Here is a 12,297-nt window from a genome sequence, read left to right on the forward strand (position 1 = left end):
AGACTCGAAATCTTCGATGAATTTGGAACGCCGTTTGAACGCCACGAAATTCCCACCGCGCTTTTTACACGGAAAAAAAATTATCAATTCAAGACTTAGATATTTTAATGAACGCGATCACTGCTTCATATATGAGCAAGAATATATTGTCTTCTTACAAGAATTTCATATTCTTGAGTCAATAATATTTCAATAATATTATAATGTTATTGCAAGATTACGGTAGTCCATTACAGATCACAGAATATAATTATTCTGGAAATAATAAATCTTGGAACATTAAAAGAAATTATGTCAAGAAGATGAATGTGTTATTTTGAATAACTCTGTATTTGAATCAAATGTATATTAATATTCTTCCAAAAATATGAACGTTTTCACCTCAAAGAATAAATCAGGTCTTATAAACAAGACCGTCTTAGGTTAGGTTCATCCTGAGACACTTTCACTAGCCAATAAAGCCACCCATATAGTATTTGAAGATACTCTTAAGACGATCTTAAAATATAAAACTTGGTTCTTATAAGAGCCGGGGGGATAATCCAGAAAGCCGTAGTTGCTGGGAGGATTCGGGACCTTTCGCTTGCCAGTTGTTTGCTCTTACCACTGAGCTATCCTGGCTTCCACTTCGATATATTTTTTTTCGACCTCTTATTGCCTCAATTTCGAAATAAGACAAAGAAATTGTTATTGCAAAAACTTCCAATAATTCAATTTAATATTATTAATTGCCATTTCCCCAAGAATAAGATACATTTAAATAAAGATAATGTAGTTTCAAATTTAACAAATTGCAATTCTTAGTTTGAAGATATCGTTCTCTTCTATTTAATATTCTTCTTTACTCTCGATTAAAAAAACATTATTCTTGAATAACAAGAATATTACATTTTTAGTAAAACTATATAGAATTTTTGTGTAAGCAAGTTTCATTTATCTAACGCAATATAATCTTATTTCAACATGTACAAGTTAAGAATATAGATTTTCTCCAAATAAAAATATTCTTTTTTTCCGTGTACACGCATATACGCACATGCATACATTGGATTGGCGTGTCACCTCCCCCCCCCCTCCCCCCGACATTCCCACGCAGTTTGGAAGGAACAAATTGCGGATGTAATGCGGGCATTTCGACATTTTTCCGTCAACGACGTTCCCGACAACGCTCGAGCTCGCTTCAAATAACCGCGCTAAAGCACGGGAAAACAATGAACGAAATCGAGTTGGGCGATATAATATCGATACATAGGGAAATAAGGATTTCTCCCGGCAAAGTAGGGTTTTCCCCCGCAATTTGCGGAGGGAAAACGGTGCTCGTGCGGTAGGTAGGTTGAGGCGAATACGAAAACACGCGCAATGTCTGTTTACGAGACCGACAGACAGACAGGGACAGAGAGGGAGGGAGAAAGAAGGTATATATCGTGCGGATAATGGTGGACCACCATATGGACGCGTTGCATCGTGGAACTGGTAATTTGCATGCGCACAGCTGATGCTTGGGCACCTCTTTTCTAGTTCGGCTCGGCATTTCCGAGCGATGCGATAGCGCGTGGCCGCGCCTCCGCCAGCGCGAAAAAGAAGAGAATGGCGGGAGGACGAGCGAGAGACAGCGGGGACGGAGAATCGGAGAATAGCCGGTAGCTCCGGATCGGCAGCTCGTTGCAACATGTGCAACACGAGCGCACGCGAGAGCCCCGATTCTCGAATTACTGACATTAATGCCTCTTCGCCCTCAGGACTCGCGCGAGTAGCCGGCCGGCACGTAGCGGCTCGTTCGAATCGTTCGATTCTAAGGGCCGCGCAACTCGCCAAGCAGCACGCAGCGCGCGTGTTCCTTCCACGCCAAAAGTGTGTGTGTGTGTGTGTGTGTGCGCACCCGTCGTGACGCGTGATGCCGCCGTGTTCGCGCGGAAGATCGATAATATTCATTCGAGCGAGTGAGTCGCGACTTGACGCTCAGGACCCATGCGATTTCATGTTATTGAGATACTTCTTAATTATCTACTCTTACATTATTAACCATGTATCCCTTAGTGCCTCCAAATTAAAAAATTAATTGCTATATGGGAACGATAGTTCGAGTTACTCGTTGGTAGCGGATACTTTTCTCGGTGTATCAGCGAGGTAAAGAAAAAAGGAAGCGAAGCGACCGGAAGTATCGCCTTTATGAACTCACGGTACTTTTGTTTAGAAGGTACAAGGCTTCCTGTGTATACGTATTACGTAGGTACGAGGTACTCGTATGGGTAGGTAAGGTGTCTTAAATGTGAAAACGGAAGATGTCATGGAGTATAATTGCTCAATGATGAGAGCGGTTGCCTGGCAAGAGCAGAAGACTCGAGTTCGATCCCAATTGAGTCCGCCTCCGAAATTCTTTGCCTCGTATGAGAGTAAAAGTGGACCTCTATAGGGTACAAATAAACATCCCGGCGAACATTCCAATCTTTTTTCCGTATTTTCCGTATTTTCCGTTACTGAAAATTGATAAATACTTCTAATTATCCCGCACCGCGTTGTAACGTATCTTCTCTCATGAGGACCTCCTGATTTCGAGGTGCCAATGTCCTTTGTAATTATATAGGATTTATATTTCAACGTGTACCTCCAATTTTTGATGAATATATGATTAACAATGTCAGGGTCAAGTCTTCTTATATTTACAATTCTGAAGATCTCTATTTAAAATTCGGCCGCTTTGTCATGCAATACAGTGGCCTTTTCTTTCCTAGATACGAGTATGATGCATTTTTAATAAAATAAACATCGAGATTCTTATACGTTACGTACAGAGTGTCTGATAAATCGTTTACCGGCATTCGTGTGCAAGCAGAGCGTATCAAATTAAATGGAAAAGTCCGCTACTTTACAGATTTATTTACCCTGCAGTTTCCGTATTTTTATTCTCAGTTATGAAGGGGATATCGAAATTAATGATGAACTTGATAAACGTCGATAAATAAAGATGGTTCTTAAAATAATATTACGTTACATAAACGATATTGGACGATCAATTATTGTTAATTTCTCTTCACCTCTCTCACACCCGCTCCCTCTTTCTCATCTTGAGAAGCGACGTTACGCGTTTATAATATTTGCTAAGACTGAAATAATTACTGCTTCGCTTTTACGAAATTCCGTCTCAATGACAGACTCGTCGAACTCGAAAGTTTCCCTCTTAGCACGAGTGTCGAAGATGCATGATCGTCGCTTCTCGTTAGCAGTTCCAATTTTCATCGTGTTCCGCGTAACTTTGTGTTGCGTCTGCGAGTTTCTCTCATCCCATGGGAACGTATATGCATAACTACGAAGCTAAACAGCTGGATATATGTACACCAGCTGTCCGAAAACAGCCTTTGCAATTTTTTGCTGACAATAATTCGTATGCAGGATACGTGTTATCAACTGCTTTCGCGTTGCTTGAAGAACGTCGCGTGATCCTCACTAATGTCAGGTTCCCGGAACATTATTCGTTACCATGCATAAGCCTCGTGCACTTTTGTGCATTCTGGTAAGCTCGTTTGTATGAACTACCGCGGAACTTAATATCACGAGCAACGCCATTGTAAATGTGCCAAATAATGCAATATAAATACTGCTCCATTGTTGACATGTAAATTATTTCAACATTACATGTTCTCAGCGTTTGCCGGTATCCAGATAAAATAGTCTAAATAATCATCCAGATGAATAAATGGATCATTTTTATTTTTATCTAGATAGGAGAAATACAAAATATATTCATCTTCATATTAGATAAAAAACATGTAATCTTATCTACAAATTATCTGAGATGATCTTGTGGTCTGTATTCTGAACTCACTTTTCGATCAAATGAATGAAATAATATGGGTCCATGCGTTAAGCCTATATCAGACTAAGGATTGGAGATTAGATTTCAACGAATCGACCCATTTCGGTTTTATCTCTTTGGCCTGTTCTTTTTAGCTGCACTGCTGAACTGGTGCAACTGAACAGACCATTTGTTTCAATTGATCAATCCACTTTAAACCCGTATCAAACTGTCGATTGTGAAGGCCGACCTCACTGCCGATTATTATCAACTCTTAATAAACCAATTACAATAAACTAGTTACATGACGCTTCACTTTAATAGGCCCTTCAAGAATCGACAGCCGTAACCGCCAGTCAGATCGGCTTTTATAGTCTGTAATCTAATATGGGCTTTGGAAGAAGATTGAAATAATGACTGCTGTTCAGAAAACATAGCGATTAGTAAGCAGTCAATGATTATTGGTCTCTTTTATTAGATCCTTAAATTTAGAATGATTACGAATTACTTAACTGTTATGCAACTTTATGATCTACGTAATTTTTATTGTAAATTTTTATTAACTTCTTTATTTTGTAATTTGTTTAATTGTACAAAAGTTTTTAATAAAGATTGATTATGATAATTCCAATATATCTTTTATTACACTAATTAAAACACAAGGACGACACGATCAAGTCTCCTCCATCCCTGGATCTCAGAACGGGGGATACTTGGTGCACTTCATTGTTTTGCCAAAATTACTCAATTATTTTACTGAAATGTAAATTACTCTGTAAATTATTATTTTGCAACTTAATCACAAAGTAGTCAGTTATAACACATTGTTGAAATATCCATAATATTTCGCGTGAGAACGTTTTGATCCTTTCATTTTTCAAGATATTCAGCAAAATCACAAAGGGGGACATCAGGTATCAGCGGATTCCCTCACTATTAAAGTACCGTGCGATAGTTTCACGACATTCCATGTATACCTTACGCGCCTCTGCCAGTGGATACAGGTGGCTCCTTTATGGAGATAATCGTCAACCCGGTGGTCCGTCCCGAAGCTTATGTCGGCCGTTCGCCAACCTCCAAATTGCTACCGCGGCTCATTATATTCGCGTCAGCGCCGCGTCCGGCCTCTGCATCTCGTGCAGTCGTGCGTGAACGACGCAGCTCTAGCTAGCTAGTCCCCTCTTGATCTTCCTCGGCTTCTTATTTCGGGCCAAGGAGCTCGTTTCGTGTCTACTTCGCTCATTGTGACGGGTCAACCGGTTCCCTCTCCGCCTCTCATTCCCGTCTCCTCCCGTACGATCTCGTCGCGAAATGATGCTTGCAGAATAATTAAATAGCGTCGTTAAAGTCGCGTTATTCGCTGCTGATTTGCCATCGACTCGCTGCTACCGCCTTGCTAATTTAGATGTCGCACGATAGGCGTCGCGTCTTTATTGATAGTCGCTCCCAGTTCGGAGCAGCGGATAATAAGTATGAATATTGAGCTATTGTGTCGCCTCTCTCATTGTTAGGAAGCGGGGGGAATCGTAAAAGCACGATGGCCAAGAAGGGGAGACCGGATTCACCGGAGAAACGAGAACCTGAGTAACATCACAAGAATAAAAAAAAGAAGAAAAAGAAACATGAGTACAACATTTAAACGCGAAAGGTCGAGCTTGTAAAGATTTTGTCTCGCAACGTTCGCAAAATAAAAAAAATAAATAAGAGTGACACGATTAATATATTAGACTTATTAATTCGTATAGATTACATATATGCTTAAATATGTATGGTTTTTTCGATGACTTTCATTTCTTTTATTGATCAGTATGACGACAGCCGCGTGCGTGCGAATTATTTTTCAAATTTCTCGGAATAAGATATCTCACTCAAAATAAGCGGAGATTCTTTCGAAGCGATAATGAAAATACTGTCCATTAGAATTACAAAAAATGAACGTTTAATTCAAATGAATAGTGCGTTTTTTTCTTAATTCATACGAGTGAATGTTTTATGCCCGGTCCCATTGCAATGGTTTAAATCTAATCGATGATTAACTCAACAGAATTGACCAATCACATTGGCCAACTAGCTGAATTGGTCAATTCCGTTGAGTTAATTGTCGATTAGATTTAAACCGTGACGGTTAAACCGAATATTAATTGATTAGAGTAAGTTGATTTCTCCGACGGTGGAGCGCATCACTCTTCAATTCTGAATGGAAATAATTATTTAACAATTAAAAATGGAAGAATTCGTCCCATGTGGATGAACAATAATTCAACTTCGAGTAATTAGGCTGTCATTCTGATTTTCGTGGAGAATTCTATTCCAGGAAATTTAGAGAGTAACAGCCCCAGACAATGTATTTACGCAGTAAAAAATAAAATGTTAATTTTAACATTTTTCACGTCTTAGGAAGCCCACTTAAAATTTTAAGTCAAAATAATTCATTCGTCGTGTATTATTTATTCACAAATTGAAAATGTTAATGAATTGGCATTAACTAAATTTTTTCCGCCACATATTTTTCGAACTTAAATTTTATTCGTTATTATAGTAAGATTTGATATTAATTATGTTAAAACAATTTCTCAAATACGATATTAATTGAATCAATTAAATGGCATGTAGTCGAGGAAGATTCCAGACATAATCATTGACGACATCTTAAGGACGTGATTAAAAATATGGTAAATTTTAACTCGAAAATAGCATTTACATTTGACATAAAATAAAAACAATTTAATAAATCGTAGGACTTGATATGCAATCGCAATCTCCTCGTCTTCCTTCTACCGTAAGGACAACTGCAACGAGGGTTCGGGTTCGAGATTAGTGATGACGATTGTGCGTCCTAATCCGGAGACACACCGGAGATAAAGCGTGGAGTATACATGCAAAAGGAAGTCATTCCTGCTTGACAATGAGCTAAATAAAGATGCGCCCACGCCCACGCGGAATTCCGCATAATGCCGGCGGTCGTAAAACGATTTTCGAAACGACGCGTGCGACGGGGTGATGTCCCAATGTTCGGCTGATTCGGCCGCGCTGCAGGGCGCGTTGCCGGTTGATCCGGAACGGAGGGAGCCCGTGGGGATAAACATCGTCTCACGTGGACATTTGGGAATATCGCGCCTCGCCGTCGAGATCGACGCATTTCGAACACCTGACCGTCGCGTGACTCACGTCTAAATCAACCGAGTCTCGCTTCGAGCGCTCGAGCTACTCTCCTCCCAATCATCGGTCGTCTCGCACTGCACTGAATAAAGATTTGGTAATAATCATCCCAGCCTGGGTTATAATTACCAACCTGGTTTAGCGAAATAGTTTCAGCTAAATATAAGGTGAATATTACCAAATAATTTACATGTTATGACATGAACATGTTATCTCAGCAAGGCTTGGTATTTATTATTAAGGCTTGGTAACACTTACTAATTTACATAGGTATCACCGACAATTGGTTAAAACTAATTGGGTAAAATTACTTCGTTTAGTAATACTTATAAGAGAGATTATGTAAAGGATTTGTTATAATATTCCGACGACACGGACGCTAAATTTAAATTCCCACGATTCTAATACGCTTCAAGAATTTCGAAAACACCAAGTCCTTAGTAGACCGAGTATGTTCTCTGGTAAGCAGTGAAGGCCAGATAGAAAGAGACAGACAATAGGTGCCGTGTAGCTTTCTCTCTCCAGATTATGTTCTTTCTCGCTTAGAGGTATTTCGTTCATGATGGAAGTGAATTCGGGTCTCCGTCGGTGCGGCGGTGGTCTCGTTGTTGGCTTCTCGTGGCATAGGTGTGGCCGCGGCCACCGTTCCGCCCTCCCCCCTCCCTCTCTTTTCGTCTCTCTTTAGCCTCTTCGTCCTCAGCAACCTCCTTCGCCCCAGCTGCCTTCCCTCCTCGAAGCTCATTTATAACGCTCACCTGGGAAACACAAAGGAACTTCTTTCATCCTCGCGCTTTAATGTTTTCTCTCCCCGAGTCGCGACGCGTTGTCCTTTTTACACGTTATTTCGTCGACGCCTCCCGTTCTTTCTCCTTCCTCAGCGTCTCATCCCCTTCGGCCCGCTCTCTTCCGCCGCCGGCTCCGCATGCTCCCTTTTTCACACCGATGATTTCGCGATGCTCCTCCACCTTCTATTCGTCCCTCCGCATCGTCGCCTTTTTGCAACGGTAGTAGTAGTCTCCCGCGGTACATCCGTGGGAGAGAGGGGGGAGGGGAGGAGGTAATACTCCGGTAAGTCCCGAGCCACCGCGTTTTCCCCGTGATCGATAATCGCTTCGCGTAGATTGCGAATATAGAAACTGTTTGTGCAGTTTGGGCGGCTCGCGAAGCGACACGGTTGACTTCTTACTGCAACCTCTTCTCGACAAGTCCCGCGCGATTCAACAATCTGCCGTCTTTACGAATATTTTCAACGGAAAGGTGAATCGTACTGATATCTAATAATACCCAGCGAACACCAAGTTACATAACTATTAGTTATAATTTCCTATTCAACAATGTAACTGTTATATAACACATGTTAGAGAGAGAGAGAGAGAGAGAGAATATGGGTATATAAAAAATATAAATATGTGTTTGTCTGTATATGTGTGTGTTTCAAGTATTTTAAACACCTTTTATTTCTTATTTTCATTTTTTATTCTATTGAATGTATAATAGTTGGCATAAAATGAAACTCTCTCTCCCCCTTTGACTTCATAAAAGTATATTAATTTTATTGACTAATAAGGAATTCTCGCGTTATTTCTATTTTGATTTTCGATAAAAACCCCATGTTTGGGATAAGAGCAGAATTTTCAATTGGTATCACACAATTGGATAGCCAATTTTAGGACAACTTTTGGGCATTTTGGTTATAATCTATATTGTTTCTGGAAAAAATTTGAAAAATTTCTATACGAGTGATGCCATGTCTTATAGACTGATTTTTAAATAATAAATGTAAATTGTTTCTTTATGATGCGATGATCTTTCGAAAATATTTTCAACATACTACCGCATGTGGAATATTGAAATTCTCGCTTTCGCGGTAAATGTTATAATGAATCTCCCATAATGAATGAAGATGGACCTCTGCTGGAGGGGAAAAAACGTTCATAGAATGATGCATCGTATAAAAACTTGCGTATTTTTATTAAAAACGTCTCGTTATATTTCCGTATGCTAGAGATGCGTTCGTCGACTTTGCGCGTAGTCAAAGGTGTTGTCGCGGGGACTTGACCTTTCCACCTTCTCGCCAGACCGTCCTTTCGAGCCGAGATGGTAAATTAAGAGAGAAAGAGGTGGGTCAAGATTTATTCTGTCGTCCATCCTCTCTGCGACTTATGAGAAATAAAAAGATGCGTGTATCAAACTAAATTATACGTAAAATAAATATACGTGTTATTGAGCGTAACTTTTATCCGCTCTTTCTCTCATTCTTCGAGAGCAGTTTCTTAAATTATAAATAAGAGAGCGAAACATTTGTCGCCGATTGGGCATTTTAATTAGTTTTTACACAACGCGCACGATATTATCAATCTCGGATTTTCCTGTTCTTATGAATGATGTGCTGTCGTTTTGTCGTAAGAAATATAAATACACGTTTATATTTATACATATGTTATTTTTCCTGCGGAGATCAGGTAACCTTCTTCACTTCGTGTACGTAACGCATAACGTAATTGATATTCTATTTCGAGAAATATAATAAAAATACACGTCGGCGTGTTAACATTTTATGCAAGGTCGCGCGAGAGAAGGAAGACATTGATATATCATTAAACAGAAACACATCTGGTGGATGGTGATGTTCGTGCGGAGGACCATTTAATTCAGGAAATCATATGTACAGGGTGACCGTTAGAAAGTTGCTGAAACTAAATGCCTGTTACTTTATAACGAATGGACAAAATGTAATGAATTAAGCACTATCTTGCAGAGAAAACCCGTACGCTGAATTAGCTCGTATCTTGCGGAATAATGAGCGAGTGATGTGGTGAAATTAACGGTGACTTCGCGATCAGATACGGTCGCCGTCACGTGGATTCGAGAAAAGGATGTTAAAAATGCAATTTGCAGCACGGAAAGCCATGTCGCCGGGAATATAGCTTTGAATGCAGCGCGAACGCGCATCGCGCTCATGAATGCGATCTACATGAACGGCCATTCGATTAAGATGGATCCCTCGTGCTTGTATGCAAAGAGATACCATAACTCTTCCGGAGGATCCTTCGTTCCTTTCATGGAAATTACGTAAATCTCTCTCTCTCTCTTTCTCTCTCTCTCTCTCAGTCCTCCGTCGATCTCCAATCTTTCACGGATAAGGCGAGGATGAAAACAACTGTACACGACCGGCTTGAAAATCGCTAGGGTCCCAGATTGTATCCGAATTTGAGAATCGTTCGAAGACAACAAAGACTGTCTTCTCGCCTCACCCCTCATCGCATCCACGAACAACGTACGCTTAGCCTCCGTAGAATAAAAATATTGACTGCGTTGTTTGGGTGAAACGTTCGACCGATCGTTTAGAATCACAGAATAAGACGACGGAGAGTCGTAGATGTTGAATATATTCCTGACTCGGGTAAATGGAAAATTTTGACAGCGAATCTCTCCATTTCGCGAAATCAAGACTTAACTAATTTACTCTCGGATGGACTAGTTTGTGGATGTGTGTGTGCAAAAGAAAAGAAGGAAGATCACTGATTATAATAAATAAAGTCTACTTACTTTCGATTTGATTTGAAAATATAAAACTGAAGAGGATTACAGTTTCACCCGTTCTACTTGCGCACAACGGGGACTGAGATTAGTTTGGGACACCCTGTATATATACGGATACATAGACATATATACACTTATTGTGCATATTGCAAATTCATCTGGCGTATGAATAATGTCCGTGAAATATTTCACTGCGATCAAAATAAACGCGTGCGCCACCGAAACGACCCGTTTTCCCACATAATCATAGACTGTCTCCGCTGCGGTTATTAATCGCCGTTTCATTATCGGGACTACGATGGCGAGGGTTGGGAGGGCGAGCGGAGGGCAGGCGATGGGGTATTACACGTCGCAGAGATCCACACGTATTACAGCCGATTACGCCGATAAAATCGCGCGATGCATTAGTCGCGTAAGCGTTCTCGCATGTATACACAGTATGCTCTGGAATGCGCGCGTGATATTTCAGGAATATATCGCCGGCAAATCATTGCGCTTGTGCAAGTCGATCGTTCCCGAGTGAAAATTTCACGCAAGCAACTCGCTTTCCCAATCGCGATTTCTCTAATTCCAATGTGAGCAATCTAATGGGGCGAAATAAAACTGTCGCGTGGCTAAGTGTTGTGTTTTCAGCGACGCGTAAATTTACTAAATTTATTATTACATTATTTTACAGCGGCAAATGTCCTCGATTAATCGAACAAAATTAATTTTCTCTACATTCATATATATTGGCTTGTCCAGAAAATCCGTGCGGATTTTTCGGTAGATGGTGTTCAAATGCAAATTTTAGAAGTTTACGTTTAGAAGATTGGTGCAATGTGTCAAATATGTATATGTTTTCATAAGTGACGTTTCGACACATATTTTATGATAATAGCTGTAACGACACATTGTATAGTGTAAGTTTCACTGAATTCGTACGAAAACTTATATAATGTTACAATTACTTTAAAAATTAAATTATTTTGAGATTTAGATAAATATTTTCTTCATTTGCATAACGAATAATATTTCATTGTTGACATTGCGTCGCAGGATAAATGTGCGAGAAGTTCTTTTATCTTCAATGATTGAAAAGCTCATGTTAGAAAAGCTTTTAGGTATGCGTTAATCATTTAAATTTTATTTAATTTTTGTTTTTGAAATTCGCAAAATAACAGAAGGAAAAGAGGCAAATTAAAATATTTGACATTTTCGAAAAATCTCCGAATACGCCATTATAAAGTGAATATAAAATATATAATCATAAAATTTTTGTGTCAAATATTTTTTCACATACCTCATAGTTCTGATGGCAGTCGCTGAAGATAGAATATTCGGGGAGATATTTTCCAGAACTACTTTGTATCTTTGTCTCAGTCCCGAACGTGCAAGTAAACATAAGAAAAAAGAAACTGTTATTATTTGAGAATAATTATATTTTCATGTGAGCGTTCAGTTGTTAAAAGCATGTCGTTTATGTACTTTATTGTACCCTGTACATGCACGAGAGTCGACTTTTCTGAAAGCACGCGCCGCTCAATCCGACGCGGTCGCGCATTAGCGTTACGATTTCCAGCGTTGCGGAAAATATGTGCGTAGAGCGCGATACGCGTACATTAATTACCACCGCCGGTGATATTACTGGATTCCGTTGGTCGAATATATCACGAACGAGTCCGCTGTTCCGTGCACACGAGTTGCCTGATAAATCGGCACCGGTGAGTTTAACCGCGCAGGTCTCAGACACGCGATGCAAGATAAGCATGTTGGTTAGGTTTAGTTTATATAAATATGTTTAAGGGTAGACGATTCTTTAC

This window comes from Dinoponera quadriceps, unplaced genomic scaffold (assembly GCF_001313825.1).
Source record: "Dinoponera quadriceps isolate SergipeBrazil2010 unplaced genomic scaffold, ASM131382v1 scaffold1270, whole genome shotgun sequence".
NCBI lineage: Eukaryota > Metazoa > Arthropoda > Insecta > Hymenoptera > Formicidae > Dinoponera > Dinoponera quadriceps.